General features: G+C 31.6%; 2 pseudogenes; both read right to left on the bottom strand.

Annotated features, from left to right (window-relative positions):
- Positions 1-358: 358 nt before the first annotated feature.
- On the bottom strand, positions 359-1,437 carry LOC150032670 (uncharacterized; annotated as a pseudogene).
- Positions 1,438-1,886: 449 nt separating this feature from the next.
- LOC150032671 (L10-interacting MYB domain-containing protein-like) lies at positions 1,887-4,575 on the bottom strand (annotated as a pseudogene).
- Between the last annotated feature and the right edge of the window lie 10,285 nt (positions 4,576-14,860).

Here is a 14,860-nt window from a genome sequence, read left to right on the forward strand (position 1 = left end):
TTCTTAATTATATATTTTATTTGTTTTCCTGCTTTCTAAATTAGGGTTAGGGTATTACATTTACCACCCCTTTAAATAAAATTTTGTCCTACTTAACATTTGACATTTAATTTCTTGTAGTGTATGCGTATAAATTTGGGTTGTTACAACATATCTACAAGGAACAAATAGAAAATAAATTAAAAATTAAAAATTGGCACAAATATTCATAATATTTAACTAAACTAAAACACAAAATTTGCAAAAATAACAATTAACGTCAGGCTTGAGCTGCCATCCAAAGTTGATCAACAATTCAATCTCTCACCAAAGTCATATGCCTAAGTTAATTTTGACTCACATTCATCTCAACAGGGGTTTACGACATGTCTCTTCCATTCTGCATGTTTTCATCTTCAATGATAATTGAGTCTCCATTATATTCATTAAAAAACTCATCACTGCTATCATGCAATTTGATAAAATTATTAATTATACAACATACTATGGGTATATATTTTTGTGTGGATAAAGGATATGGCGGCATTTACTTCAAAATAGAAAATCGAGCCTTTAATATCCCGAAGCACCTCTTGATCACATTGCGGAGTGATGAAAGACGATAGTTAAACAACTCTTCTTTACCTCATAGTTGACGTCTTCATTTCCAAAATCACGCAAATGATATCTTTCTCCATGATAGGGCGATAAAAATCTAGGCATATTAGTGTAACCAGAATCAACAAGATAATATCGATCTGTTCAGTCAAGAATACTTTTAATCAATAAAACGATAGACAAATAGAAAGACTATAATTTAAAAGAAAGCTATATATAGTTACATACCTCCTGTGGGCAATGGAAATTATTTACAGGATCTCTAATACATTCAAGAAATATTCGAGAATCATTTATTCCTTCCCAACCAGACATCACATATGTAAATCACATATTGAAAGAGCAAACACATATTATATTCCATGTGGGGCTTGTTTTCTACCACGATATGGAGTTTTCTCTATCTTGTCGAATAAATGGACTAATGTGAGTTTCATCTATTACACCAATATAATCCTATTAAAAAAAAATATTTATTTCATGCAAATTTTCATTGCAATAACGTATAATATTATAAAATTGGTTATAATTTGAACATTATCTCTAGGGGAACAATTTCAAATTCCGAAGAATAGATAATATTGGTTCCAAACGGACAAACTTTCTTTCGAATATGATTAAAGTATCGTGTGATTTTGTAACTTAAATATTAGAATCTTTCTACTACTAGTCGATTCTTTTCATTATGTGATATAGTAAGCAAAAATATGGCAATGTGTTCATGAATAGTCAAGTATCTAGAAGCTTTTAGATTAGTGATGTTTTTTAATTCTTCACAAAATGCTACAAATGCATCTCTTTTCATCCTAAAACAATCATAGCATCTTGTGTCGTGGGCATTTAATAACTCAATCATGAAATCATGACCTCTAAGTGTAGAAGTTCTATACAATTGTCTAAGCATTTGTATTTTATGCAATTCTTCCCTTAATAAACAAAAAAAAAAATATAAAGATATCTTCATCCTCGTGTTCATCTTCTCCAAGTAAATTCACCGCATCATTATCAAAAAGGTAAACGATCTTCCGAATAATTGTGACGTAAATCCATAATTAATGCCACATGTTTAACATGTTCAAATAACATAAAGAACTAATAAAACAACTAAATCTTTCAAACACAAAGTAATGTAATTGTATCAACAACAACATACCAATTAGTCAAATAACAAACTAAACATCTTTACTTACACAAAATATGACAAATAAACATCATATTATCTTGGCAACAGTAACAAACTAAGTCTTCTCTCACACAAAATATTATCCTTACAAATGATATAACTTCAGCTAAAGGTAATTGATGAATCTCCGTCTCCTAGATTCAAGAACACGTAGGAACGCTAGTTTCCAAAATTTGTCTTCAATCAAACACTTCAGTGCTTTGGTATAAGCTTCATCATCAATATCCTTCATGTTATTTAAAATTTCTAAGCATTTATCTAATTCTTCATAAACGCAATCTTTTGGTTTCAATGAAGTTTCATTAGCATCACCTGATGAAGATCCAAGAAGTCTTTTCTCAAGAATATCATTCCTTTTCTTTGAATTCTCAACATAAGCATCTATAAAAGATGTTATAGTATCACTCAATGCTCCTCTTTTTTTTAGACTTCTTGCTCATGCTACTTTGACCATAACCTTCACTGTTTGTAGGAGCATCACTCATTGTTTTAGCTTCATCTTCAGAATTATAAGATGGAACTTTTGTTGATGGATATACATAAGATCCTATTGCCATTGTATCTCTGTAAATCCTCATAAACTTCTCATAACGTGGACAACCACTCTTTATAAATTATTTAGCTCTCTTGTTAACCTATTAAATTTAACACTCCATTATTAAATAGTAACAAATAATAATAATATCAAAAAATTAATATAAAGTGTAATACCTTAATATGGTTGCTCCATTGCTCTTCTTCCAATGTAATGGTCCCCAACAAAGAATCCTAACCTTCTCTAGTAATATCATTCAACAAACTTTTGAAATCTTTATAAAGTTGTCGAAGGTTATTGTATTTATTTTTCAATTGATTATGTGTATAACTATATCCTGTCATAGCAAGTAATTGTTTCTTCATGTGATTCCAACTAGTTTTCGTAAAAGTCGTGGTTGGACGATTTCCTTTCACAACTTCTCCCTCCATCAAATCTAAGAAAATTGTTTCATTTTTGAAAGACTACCACAGTGCATCATATAGAACTGTTTGTCATGAGTCCTAAAACATAATTAATCTTACAAAGCTTAGCCTACCTATTTATTTATAAACAGCAAAAATCAAGCATCCATACACAAAAAAAGAATAAAGAGAACCCTTTACACTTGAAATTTGAAATTATGGGTTTTCATGAAATTTTCTCCTATAATTGTAATAATTTAAAGAGACAAGAATGATTGAAATGCAACAATAAGAAACTGTCCAAAGGAAAAAAAAAAAAAAAAAAAAAAAAAAAAAAAAAAAAATAAGATGCTCCTCCCAGCAAACATGATTAATCCACTCATGGATTGTGTTTGCAGGGAATACTCCTCAGAACAAACATGATTAATAAACAGCCATAAGTCAAATAAATTAATAGAAATTTCACTTTGCCTTAGTGCAGTCATAAACAATTGTTCTTCAACCTAAAATTTCAACTGACTTCACGATTTCGTATAAAGTTGAGTTAGTATAAAAGAAAGGGAAATTGGGGCGTATGTCAGATTTTAGGGTTTGATTTTGTAAAATGGGCCAGACTGAGGACAAAAAAAAAATGCAGCTTAATTCTGTTTTACAAAAATGAAATATCAATTATGACAAACAACAAGATTATTAGCAGAAGAACAAAGTATTTTACAAAATATCAATTATGGTCAAGACAGATTATAAATCATTTTAAAAAGAGAAGAACAACGTGGTAGACGGAAAATTTCACAAAATGACCCGAAACCCAAAAACTTTTCAACCCTGACCTTTTCTCCATGCGAAATTTCAAAATTACCCCTTGTTTTTAAAAGGCCTTCAGACCGCACGGTGAATGCATTTCTACGAATACTTTAAGCGAGCATTTAGATATTACTAAGCGATCAGATAGATATTACTAAGTGATCGAAGAGAGTACTAAGCGATCGTTTACTATCCACTATAGTTTTATTAAGAGATCGTGTACAGAATACTAAGCGATCGTTTAACTATCCACTATAGTTTTTATTAAACGATCGTTTAGAGAATACTAAGCGATGGTTTAGGTAACTGTTCCGCAATCGTTTAGATATCCATTATGCGATCGTTTGGCTAATACTAAGCGATCGTTTAGATAATACTAAGTGATCGTTTAGCTATACTAAGCAATCATTTAGCTAACTATTACGCGGTCGTTTAGATATCCTTTACGCGATCGTGTACTAATTTATAAAGCGATCGTTTGGCTACTAAGCGATCGCTTAGGTTTTGTTATATGATCGTTTAGATAATACTAAGCGATCGTTTAGGTATTTTTAAGCGATCGTTTAGCTAACTATTACGCGATTGTTTAGTTTTCGTTTAGATAAATTTGTGCTAAATTTGTACAATACAATTGGTGTTGCACATTTAACTAAGCAAATAAATAACTAAGCAATCGTTTAGATAAATTTGTGCTAAAATTACATATTGTACAGTACAATTGGTGTTGTACAGAATATAATTGGTGCTAAAATTACATATTGTATAGTGTAAATTTGTACAGAATAATTGGTGTTATACAAAATATAATTGGTGTTGTACAGAAAAATCGAAGCGAAATCTAAAATTACATATTGTTTAGTCTAGATGGGCCAATGCAAGGTGTTATCAACGTTTGTCTGCACGTTTTCTTGTTATGTCCTGTCTGACCACATCGTGTATACCTGTGTATTTGTCATGGCTCCTCCCCAATTGAAGGTATCTTGACGGTTTGACGTCGACCTACACTTACTACCTTTTACGGTGGTAGAATTGGTTCTAAATCTCCAACCCATTCTTGACTGTGTCTGACTGGGAAGATTGGTTTGGCATAAGCAGCAAGCACACACTCAACTATAAACCACTTTGCACATAATGTTTGAACATTAATGTTTCTCAGGGTCATTGTAGATATTGCATGGGAGCATGGTATCTCAAGGTAATTAAACTCAATACACGTACATGTCCATGAATGAAGATCAACCAACCCCCCCAAATATCCATCGTCCACATTAATTATATGCATATCCACCGGAGAAACATGATATGTTCTAGACATCAATTCTGATTCCTTAAGAATACTCATTCATAATCAATTACAATGTTTGTGCATGCCACTGCGTGTGTACATCGGATATAGAACCAACTTTGTAGCCACTCGCGGATATGCTCTAATAGCTTTCTTATTGGTAGTTCTCAGGCATCTTTCAACACTCCATTGAGGCATTCTACTATATTTGTCGTCATCTTGTCATACCTACAATGGACTTGATAAACCCTTGCCCATCGTTGTAATCCAACTTTCTCAAGATAAACCCTTGCCTACCGTTATATTACTAAACAATCCTTTATAATTTACTAAATGATCATGTATAAATTACTACACGATCTTTATAATTTACTAAACGACACTTATTATGAAAGAGATCTGAGAGAAGAAATCATACATTGAATGAAAGGCTGAAGAAACCGTTGAAGGAAGAAGAAATGTGGAAAGAATCCGACGATGAAAGCTACGAGAGAAAGCCACCAGAGAACCCAAGGGCTAAGGAAATCTGAGAGAAGGCTATAAGATGAGAGAGACGTTCGACGACAGAAAGTGAATAACGAGAGAGACATTCCATTCTCTTCTAAATATTAGTTGGGAATAAATGTTTTGGTGGAATGTTGATGGTGTATTGAATGCACATTGAATGAAGGGCTGAGGAAATCGTAGAAGGAAGTAGAAATGTGGCGGTCTGAAGGCTTTTTAAAAATTAGGGGTAATTTTGGTATTTTGCATAGGAAAAAGGTCAGTGGTAGAAAAGTTTTTAGAAAGTTATCATTGGTAGAAAAGTTTTTGGGTTTTGGGTCATTTTGTGAAATTCTCATTTAAAGAGTGATGGGCTTTTAAAAAAACCAAAATGAATTTTTGAAAGTTTTTTTTTTTCGTTTTCAATTTTCCTTCATAATTTTAAAAACAAGTTTCTTGTTTAAAAAACAAAAAATGAATTAGTTACTAAAGACATCCGTTTTTTAAAAACTAAAAATCAAAAACCAAAAAAGGAAATGAATAGATTACCAAATAGGCCCTTAGTTTTAGAAGAATTTGAATTATTCAAATTATAAGGGAATATATTTTAATTGTATGTGGTACAATTAATATAATGTATATAGGTAAATTATATTATAATGTTAATTTTGAAAGAGATTCAAAATTAAACTATATAATTTGAGAGAATAATGTATTTGAATAAGATTCAAATATTAAATAATATGAATGAGATTCATATTAAAATTATAGGTTAAATTTAAATGAATGATATTTATATCAAAACTATATGTTAAATTTAAAATGAATGAGATTCATATTAAAACTATAGATTAAATTTAATGTGAATGGGATACAAACTATAAGTTAGGAGAGCATTTGAATATGATTCAAATATAATACTTAATTCAATATATGATATATAATTAAAATTAATTAATAATGATTAATTTAATTAAATTTAGCAGATTAAATAATAACTACCTGCAGTTACGGAGTAGGTTGAGGGGAGTTAACTCCCCTCACTCATTACTTCCTTTCACTTGGAGTTGGTAGAATTCTCATTAACTCAATCACTCGTTCAATTCTTTCTCAATCTCTTATCACTCTCACAATTCTTCCATTTGTATTCCAAAAGAGGTTCCTACAAACCAAGTCCTTGCTGAAGAATAGCAGGGAATGTTAGACATATTTAAATAATAATATGTTTAATTAAAGTATGGCTATGTATGTGGATAAATAATTTATCACATTGGGTTATTTTATTATATTGGACCATATTATGTGATCTAATTAATTAAGGTCCATTCCTAATTAGTTAGGGTTTAATGGGAACTCTAATTGAACTAGTATATAAAGAGACCTTAAGGCTATGTTCCCCAATATACAAAACAATAAGCACTCAATCTTTCTTGAATCCCATCTAGAGAGAGATCCCACTAAGACATTCGGAGTTTTGGTTGAGGAAGATCATAGTCATCCATCATAAGCTATCATCAATTTTGCAATGGAATCCGGTATGTTATTCTTGACAATTTGACATGAATGATCCTAGGGTTTATCTATTCAATATAGATATAAAGAATTTATGCTAACAAGTGGTATCAGAGCATGGATTTCATGTTGAATTGTCGATTCATATTTGTTTGTCATGGATCTTGATTCAATTTTGGGTAAAGAAGTTTAAAGAATTAAAAAAAAAAATCATGTTTATAATAGAAAAGGCTACTCTGGTAGGAATTTTCATTGATGTTCTTAGTTTATTAATCAATCCGTTTGATTTTTCCAATGATTCTTATATGATCTTGTTTGATCCTGCCAGTGGTTCTTGATCTTGATTATTGATAATTAGTGAATTTAAATCTAGCTTTTAAATTAATAAGGTTTGTGAATTTGAATCTAAAGTTTTACTAGTGATTTAAGTCAAGATTTGAATAATCATGTTGTGGATTCAAGATTAATTGATCATGCTATGGTTTAAATTTAAATATGATTGATAATGTGGTAAATTTAAATTTAAATTTGATTGACATTTTGGTGAATTTAAATTTAAATTTGATTGATGATATTTAGCGATATTCACATGTTTTGTTGCTTTCATTGTATTATGTGTATGCAATTATTAAGTGAATATTGATAAAGACTATTTGATGTTCTTTCTCTTTTATTTATTTATTTTTTTGTACAATCATATTATTATATTATTGTGTCTTATATTTTAGATTGAGTTGGTCAAAATAATATGTTACCAAAGTAGCCTCTGTTATCTAGATTAATTTAATTCTAAACTATATGTGCATATTCATGAATTTATGCGGATAATTATCGACCCAAAGGAAGATAATTATTTAGCCAAATTGTGGATGGATTGCTCATGTGAAAAATAGTCGGTCTAAAGAAAGGCTATTTTTTGACAGAGTTAATTGTCAGTACTTTGATTACTACATTGTGAGTACCATTTACAGTTAGTGTTTTTTTGCCCAAAGGTTGGACATCAATATTGTGCTAGGTAGCTTGTTAAAGGGGCCCACCACATATGTGAAATTATTTTGTTATGTTTTAATTGTGAGCATATGTTTTGTTGTTTATTGTTTCAGTTGGTCTTACTCAAATATCTGAAAATCTAAGTTCAATCCCTAAGTTGAATGGATCGAACTTCAAGATTTGGAAAGAAAGCCTAGATATACTTCTTGGGTGTATGGATTTGGACCTTGCATTAAGGATTGATAAACCTACTTCTACTGAAGAACAGCCAAATACGACTAATATAGAAAAGTGGGAACGGTCAAATCGCACGTGTCTGATGATCATTAGGCACTCCATTCTAGAGTCTTTTCGGGGCTCTATCATGGAAAGTGAAAATTCCAATAAGTTCCTTGCTCAAATTGAGAAATATTTTGCTAAAAATGAGAAAGGGGAAGTAAGTAGTCTTTTGACTTCTTTAACTTCTATGAGGTATAAGGGCAGTGGAAACATAAGGGAGTACATTATGGAAATATCCAATCTCTCAGGTAAATTAAATGCAATTGATATCGTGATAAATGAAAATTTACTCGTGCATTTGGTACTTATCTCTCTTCCTGCACAATTCACTTAGTTTAAGATAAGCTATAATACTCAGAAGGATAAATGGAGTATTAATGATCTTATCTCATAATGTGTGCAAGAAGAAGATAGGATTAAGAGAGAAATGACAGAAAGTACTCATTTAGCAATAGGCTATTGTGATAAGAAGAAAAGGAGAATTGTAGATGCTGCAGAAGGGACATCTCAGCAGAATAAAAACAAGAAACAAGCTACTGAAAATCCTTGTTTTTTCTGCAAAAAGAAAGGTCACTTCAAGAAAGATTGTCCCAGGTACGCCAAGTGGCGTGTAAAGAAGGGTAAACTTCTTACTTTGGTTTGTTTTTAAGTTAATTTAGCTTCTGTACCTACAGATACTTGGTGGGTAGATTTTGGTGTTACTACTCACATAAGTATATCAATGCAGGGTTGCCTGTGGAGCAGGCCGCCAATGATGCTGAAAGATTCATCTATGTGGGCGATGGCAAAGCAGTTCCAGTTGAAGCTATTGAAAATTTTAGATTACTTTTAAAAACTGGTTCTTATTTGGATCTGAATGAGACTTTTATTGTACTGTCATTTAGACGAAATTTAGTTTCTATTTCCAGTTTGGACAAATTTTGTTTTTCTTGTTCTTTTTGAAATAATAAAGTTAGTCTTTTTCAAGATTCTAAGCTTATTGGTACCGGTTCTTTAATTGATAATCTATATATGCTTGATTCTTTTGCTTCATTTAACAAGATACTGTTATCTAATTCATGTGGTACAAAGTGTAAATTAAATGAGAATTCTGCTATGTTATGGCACAAGCGTTTAGGTCGCATCTCTAAATGAGAATTCAGAGACTTGTGTCAGATGAAATTCTTGATTCCCTTGATTTAAATAACTTCAACGTTTTTGTGGAATGTATTAAGGGAAAACAAACAAACATAAGAAAATTAGGTGCCAACAGATACTTAGACATCTTAGAACTAATATATACAGACATTTGTGGTCCATTCCCTATGGCCTCTTGGAATGGACAACATATTTTATTACGTTCATAGAAGACTATTCAAGATAATGGTACCTATATGTAATTCATGAGAAGTCTCAATCCCTAGACGTTTTCAAGTCTTTCAAAGCTGAAGTTGAACTTCAACTTAGAAAGAAAATTAAGATTGTCAAATCTGATCGTGGTGGTGAATATTACGGTAGATATGATGGCTCAGGTGAACAACGTCCAGGGCCCTTTTCCAAATACCTAGAGGAATATGGAATCGTCCCGCAATACACTATGTCGGGCAAACCCAACATGAATGGTGTAGCGAAAAGGAGAAATAGAATACTTAAGGATATGGTAAGAAGTATGATTACTCATTCTTCTCTACCAGAATCCCTTTGGGGTGAGGCACTAAAGACTGCAACATATATCCTTAATAGGGTACCAAGTAAAACAATAGCCAAAACCTCTTATGAGTTATGGACAGGAAAGAAGCCTAGTATTAGGCATCTTCACATATGAGGTTGTCCAGCTGAGGCTAGGCCTTATAGGCCTAATGAAAGAAAATTGGACTCAAGAACTATTAGTTGCTATTTTGTTGGGTATTCTGAGCACTCTCGGGGCTTCAAGTTTTATGATCCCACTTCTTGATCATTGTTTGAGACAGGAAATGATAGATTCCTTGAGGATGTTGAGTTTGGGGGGAAGATAACATAAGGAAAGTTGTCTTTGAAGAGGAATTGGTTTCTTTTCCTCATGTGATTATAAATGATATTCAGGCTCCAATTCTTGACTTCATTATTGAACCAATTATAGAACAAGACAACATTAAAATCCCCGTTGTTGAACCTGAAGTTCAAACTCAACAACCTCAAGAAGTGGCACTAAGAAGATCTACTAGAGAGAGAATAAGTACAATTCCAAATGATTATATTGTGTTTCTTCAAGAACATCGGGATGATGTGGGCATAATGAACGATGATCCAATCAACTTCCAACAAGCTTTACAAAGTTTAACTCTCAAAAGTGGATAAGTGCTATGGAAGAGGAAATAAAATCCATGAAAGACAATGAAATTTGGGAACTTGTCGAACTGCCATCAGGAGTGAAACCCACAGGTTGTAAATGGATATTTAAAACCAAAAGGGATTCACATGGCAATATCGAAAGATATAAGGCTCGTCTTGTTGCAAAGGATTTTACTCAAAAGGAAGGCATTGATTACAAAGATACTTTCTCTCCGGTTTCATCGAAAGACTCTTTTAGGGTAATTATGGCACTGGTAGCTCACTTTGATTTAGAGCTACACTAGATGGATGTAAAAACTGCGTTTCTCAATGGGAACATTGATGAGACGATTTATATGGTGCAACCAAAAAACTTTGTGTCTGATAATTTAAAGTCTATGGTGTGCAAATTAAAGAAATCCATTTATGGTCTCAAGCAAGCCTCTCGTCAATGGTATCACAAATTCTATGAAGTGAGCCTCATTTGGTTTTGAGGTGAACATTATGGAAAATTGTGTATATCACAAGTTCAATGGGAGTAAATCAATCTTTCTGGTATTATATGTTGATGACATACTCATAGTTAGTAATGATGTAGGTTTATTGCATGACACTAAGAGATTTTTCAAAAGAAATTTTGATATGAAGGATCTTGGTGATGCTTCTTTTGTATTAGGAATTGAAATACTATGAGATCGTTCTCAAGGTATTTTGAGATTGTCACAAAAGAACTACATTGAAAAGATCTTGAGTAGATTTGGCATGAAAGATTATGCGCATGGAGATACCCCGATCGCTAAAGGTGATAAATTTCATTTAGGTCAATGCCCTAAGACCACGCTCGAGACTAAGGAGATACAGAAGGTTCCCTATGCATCGGCCATTGGAAGTCTAATATAAGCTCAAGTATGTACACGTCCAGATATTGCATTCATAATTAGAGTGTTAGGCAGATATTTAAGTAACCTGGGGATGGATCATTGGAAAGTAGCCAAATGGGTTATGAGGTATTTACAGATAACAAAAGATTATATGCTCACTTATCGGAGATCAGAAGTTTTGGAGATCATTGGGTATTCTGATTCTGATTATGCTGGATATCCAAACATTTTGCGATCCACTTCAGGCTATATTTTCATATTGGCTGGAGGAGCTGTATCCTAGAAAAGTGTTAAACAAACACTTATGGCTTCTTCTACCATGGCTGCGGAGTTTATAGCATGTTATGAGACATCCAATCATGGAATATGGTTGCGAAATTTTGTCACTGAGCTGCGGATAATGGTTGGCATAGAAAGACCACTAAAATTATTTTGTGACAATAAGTCGGCTGTGATGTATTCTAACAACAACAGAAGCAATACGAAGTCAAAGCATGTAGACGTGAAGTTTCTGGTTGTTAAAGAAAGAGTTCAGAATGGTCAAATTTCAATAAAACATATAGGAACAAACTCTATGGTGACAGATCTATTGACTAAAGGTTTACCACCTAAAGTTTTTCATGAGCATGTTGCTCACATGGGTGTTAGTCACTTTTCTGATTCCATGGTTTAGTGGGAGTTTGTTATTGAGGATGTTCTTTGACCTTATTTTGTTTATTTTCTATATAGAATAAAGTTGATGGTTTATGTTTTATTATCTAAATTTGTTTATCATGCATGCAGTTTAGCATAAAGTTTTTTAGAATGATCTCATTAAGGAATTTGGACCAGTTGGAAACAGACATGATCTAGATCACTTTGCATGTAGTTTTCCATGCTATCCATCCATACTTGATCTATGTCATTGAATGTATTGGAATTGGTGATCAAGGAAGGTTTAGTTACAAGGGTAGTGACGAAAGCCGCCTTGATTCCGTGCTAATACAGGAGATGGACCAGATTGAACTAAAGGGGAATTTTATTATTGAAATAACCTGTTTAGGTTTATGTGATTTAATTATATTAGGTACATAGACATAGCCCAAGTGGGAGATTGTTAGACATATTTATAATTTATCACATTGGGTTATTTTATTAGATTGGGTCGTATTATGTGATCTAATTAATTAAGGCCCTAGATTCCTAATTGAGTATGGACTTAATGGGTAGAAGCTCATTCATAGTTAATTAGGGTACAATGGGAACTCTAATTGAACTAGTATATAAAGAAACCTTAGGGCTATGGTCCCCAATATACCAAAACAATAAGCACTCAGTCTTTCTTGAATCCAATATAGAGAGAGATCCCATTAAGGCATTCAGAGTTTCCATAGTCATCCATCATAAGCTATCATCAATTTTGCAATGGAATCTGGTATGTTATTCTTGACAATTTGACATGAATGATCCTAGGGTTTATCTATTCAATATAGATATAAAGAATTTATGCTAACAGGGAAGACTTATTAGAGGTGTCTAAGTTTGTGATTGAAAAGGTCGTGAATATGGTGAAAAATTGAGAAGATTGAAGAGTTGTCTTTAAAGGTATTTTCTTCTTCCTTAAAGTTCTTCATAGTAAAAGCCTGCTTAGTTTAGACTTTTAATCTTCTCTGTATTTTTTGTATTTTTGAAAATAATAGTTGAAAGCACAAGCGATCAATCCCTTCCACAAGGGATTCGATCCCTTTACCTTATCCATATACTATAGACCTTTTAGGTTATTATTACATGTATGTTAAAAAATAATACATACAATAAAAGTATGGACTATGTATGTGGATTGGTATTTTATCACATTGGGTTATTTTATTAGATTGAGTCATATTATGTGATCTAATTAATTAATCCCCTATATTTCTAATTGAGTATGAACTTAATGGTAGAAGCCCATTCCTAGTTCAATAGTTAATTAAAGTTTAATGGGAACCCTAATTGAACTAGTATATAAATAGACCTTAGGGTTATGGTCCTCAATATACCAAAACAATAAGCACTCAATCTTGAATCCCATAAAGATCCCACTAAGGGCTTTTGGTTGAAGAAGACAATAACCACTTTAGAGCCATCATCAATCTTTCAATGAAATTTGAGTATGGTAATTATTCTTGATAATTTGACATGAATGATCATAGGTTGATCTATTTAATATAGATCTAAAGTATTTATACTAACAATTAGTATCAAAGCACGATTTTTTATGTGAGATTGTTGGTTTATATTCGTTTCCATTGATCTTGATTTAATTTTCGACAAACAAGTTTAAAGAATTAAAAAAAAAAAACAAGAAGAAGAAGAAGAAGAAAAAGAAAAACCGATCGATTTGATGAAATCCATGGATAAATCTTGTTTTCTTTCCTTTCGGTTTCGTGGTTTCAATCCATCGAAAATATGTGTTTAAAAAGAGTAATAAATTATATGTGTTGTACACGAATCCGGTTGCTCGCGGACGAAGGTTGCATCAGTTTCTTCTTTAATATGCCTTTTTTGAGTTTCGTGGGATTCTTTCTCAAAAAAATAAAAAAAATAAAAAATAAAAAAGAATCCAATTATACTCTGTCAGTTCAATGATGGGTTAAATTCAATGGAATCTGTTTTAAAAAATTGATATTAAATTTAAAATCTAGCTTTTGTTGTTTGATAATTGAGTAAATTCAAATCTTGTTTTTAAATTGATTGGATTTAAGTTAAGATTTGATTAATCATTTGTGGTTTTAAGTTGAAATTTGGGTAATCATGTCGTAGATTTTTCAAGATTAATTGGTCATGCTATGGATTAAATTTAAAATTGATTGGTATTTTAGTAAATTTAAATTTAAATTTGATTGATAATGTAGTAAATTTAAATTTAAATTTTATTGATATTTTGGTAAATTTAAATTTAAATTTGATTGATGATATTTGGTGATATTTACATGTTTATGTTGCTTTAATTGTATTATGTGTATGCAATTATTGAGTGAATTTTGGTAAAGACTATGTTGTTCTTCTATTATTTTTGTACAATAATATTATTATAATATTGTGTCTTATATTTTGGATTGAATTGATCAAAATAATATGTTACCAAAGCAGCCTCTGTTATCTAGATTAATTTAATTATGAAATATAAGATGTGCATATTCATGAATTTATGTGGATAATTATCGGCCTAAAAGAAGTTAATTATTTGACAAAATTGTGGGTATGCATGTGGTAACCAGTATGTAACAATTATAAGGATTACTCATGTGAAAAATAATTGGTCCAAAGAAAGACTATTTTTTTACCGAGTTTATTGTTAGTACTTTGATTACTGCATTGAGAGTACCATTTACCATTGGTGTTTTTACCCAAAGGTTGCACATCAATGTTGTGTTAGGTATCTTATTAAAGGGGCTCATCACATATGTGAAACTATTTTGTTATATTTTAATTGTGAGTATATGTTTTGTTGTTTATTGTTTTAGTTGGTCTTACTCAAATGTCTGAAAATCTGAGTTCAATCTCTAAGTTGAATGGATCGAACTTTAAGATTTGGAAGGAAAACCAAGAGATACTTTTCGGGTATATGGATTTGGACCTTGCATTAAGGACCAATAA

Source organism: Benincasa hispida, chromosome 11, assembly GCF_027475165.1.
Source record: "Benincasa hispida cultivar pf3 chromosome 11, pf3_genome.v1.1, whole genome shotgun sequence".
Classification (NCBI taxonomy): Eukaryota; Viridiplantae; Streptophyta; class Magnoliopsida; order Cucurbitales; family Cucurbitaceae; genus Benincasa; species Benincasa hispida.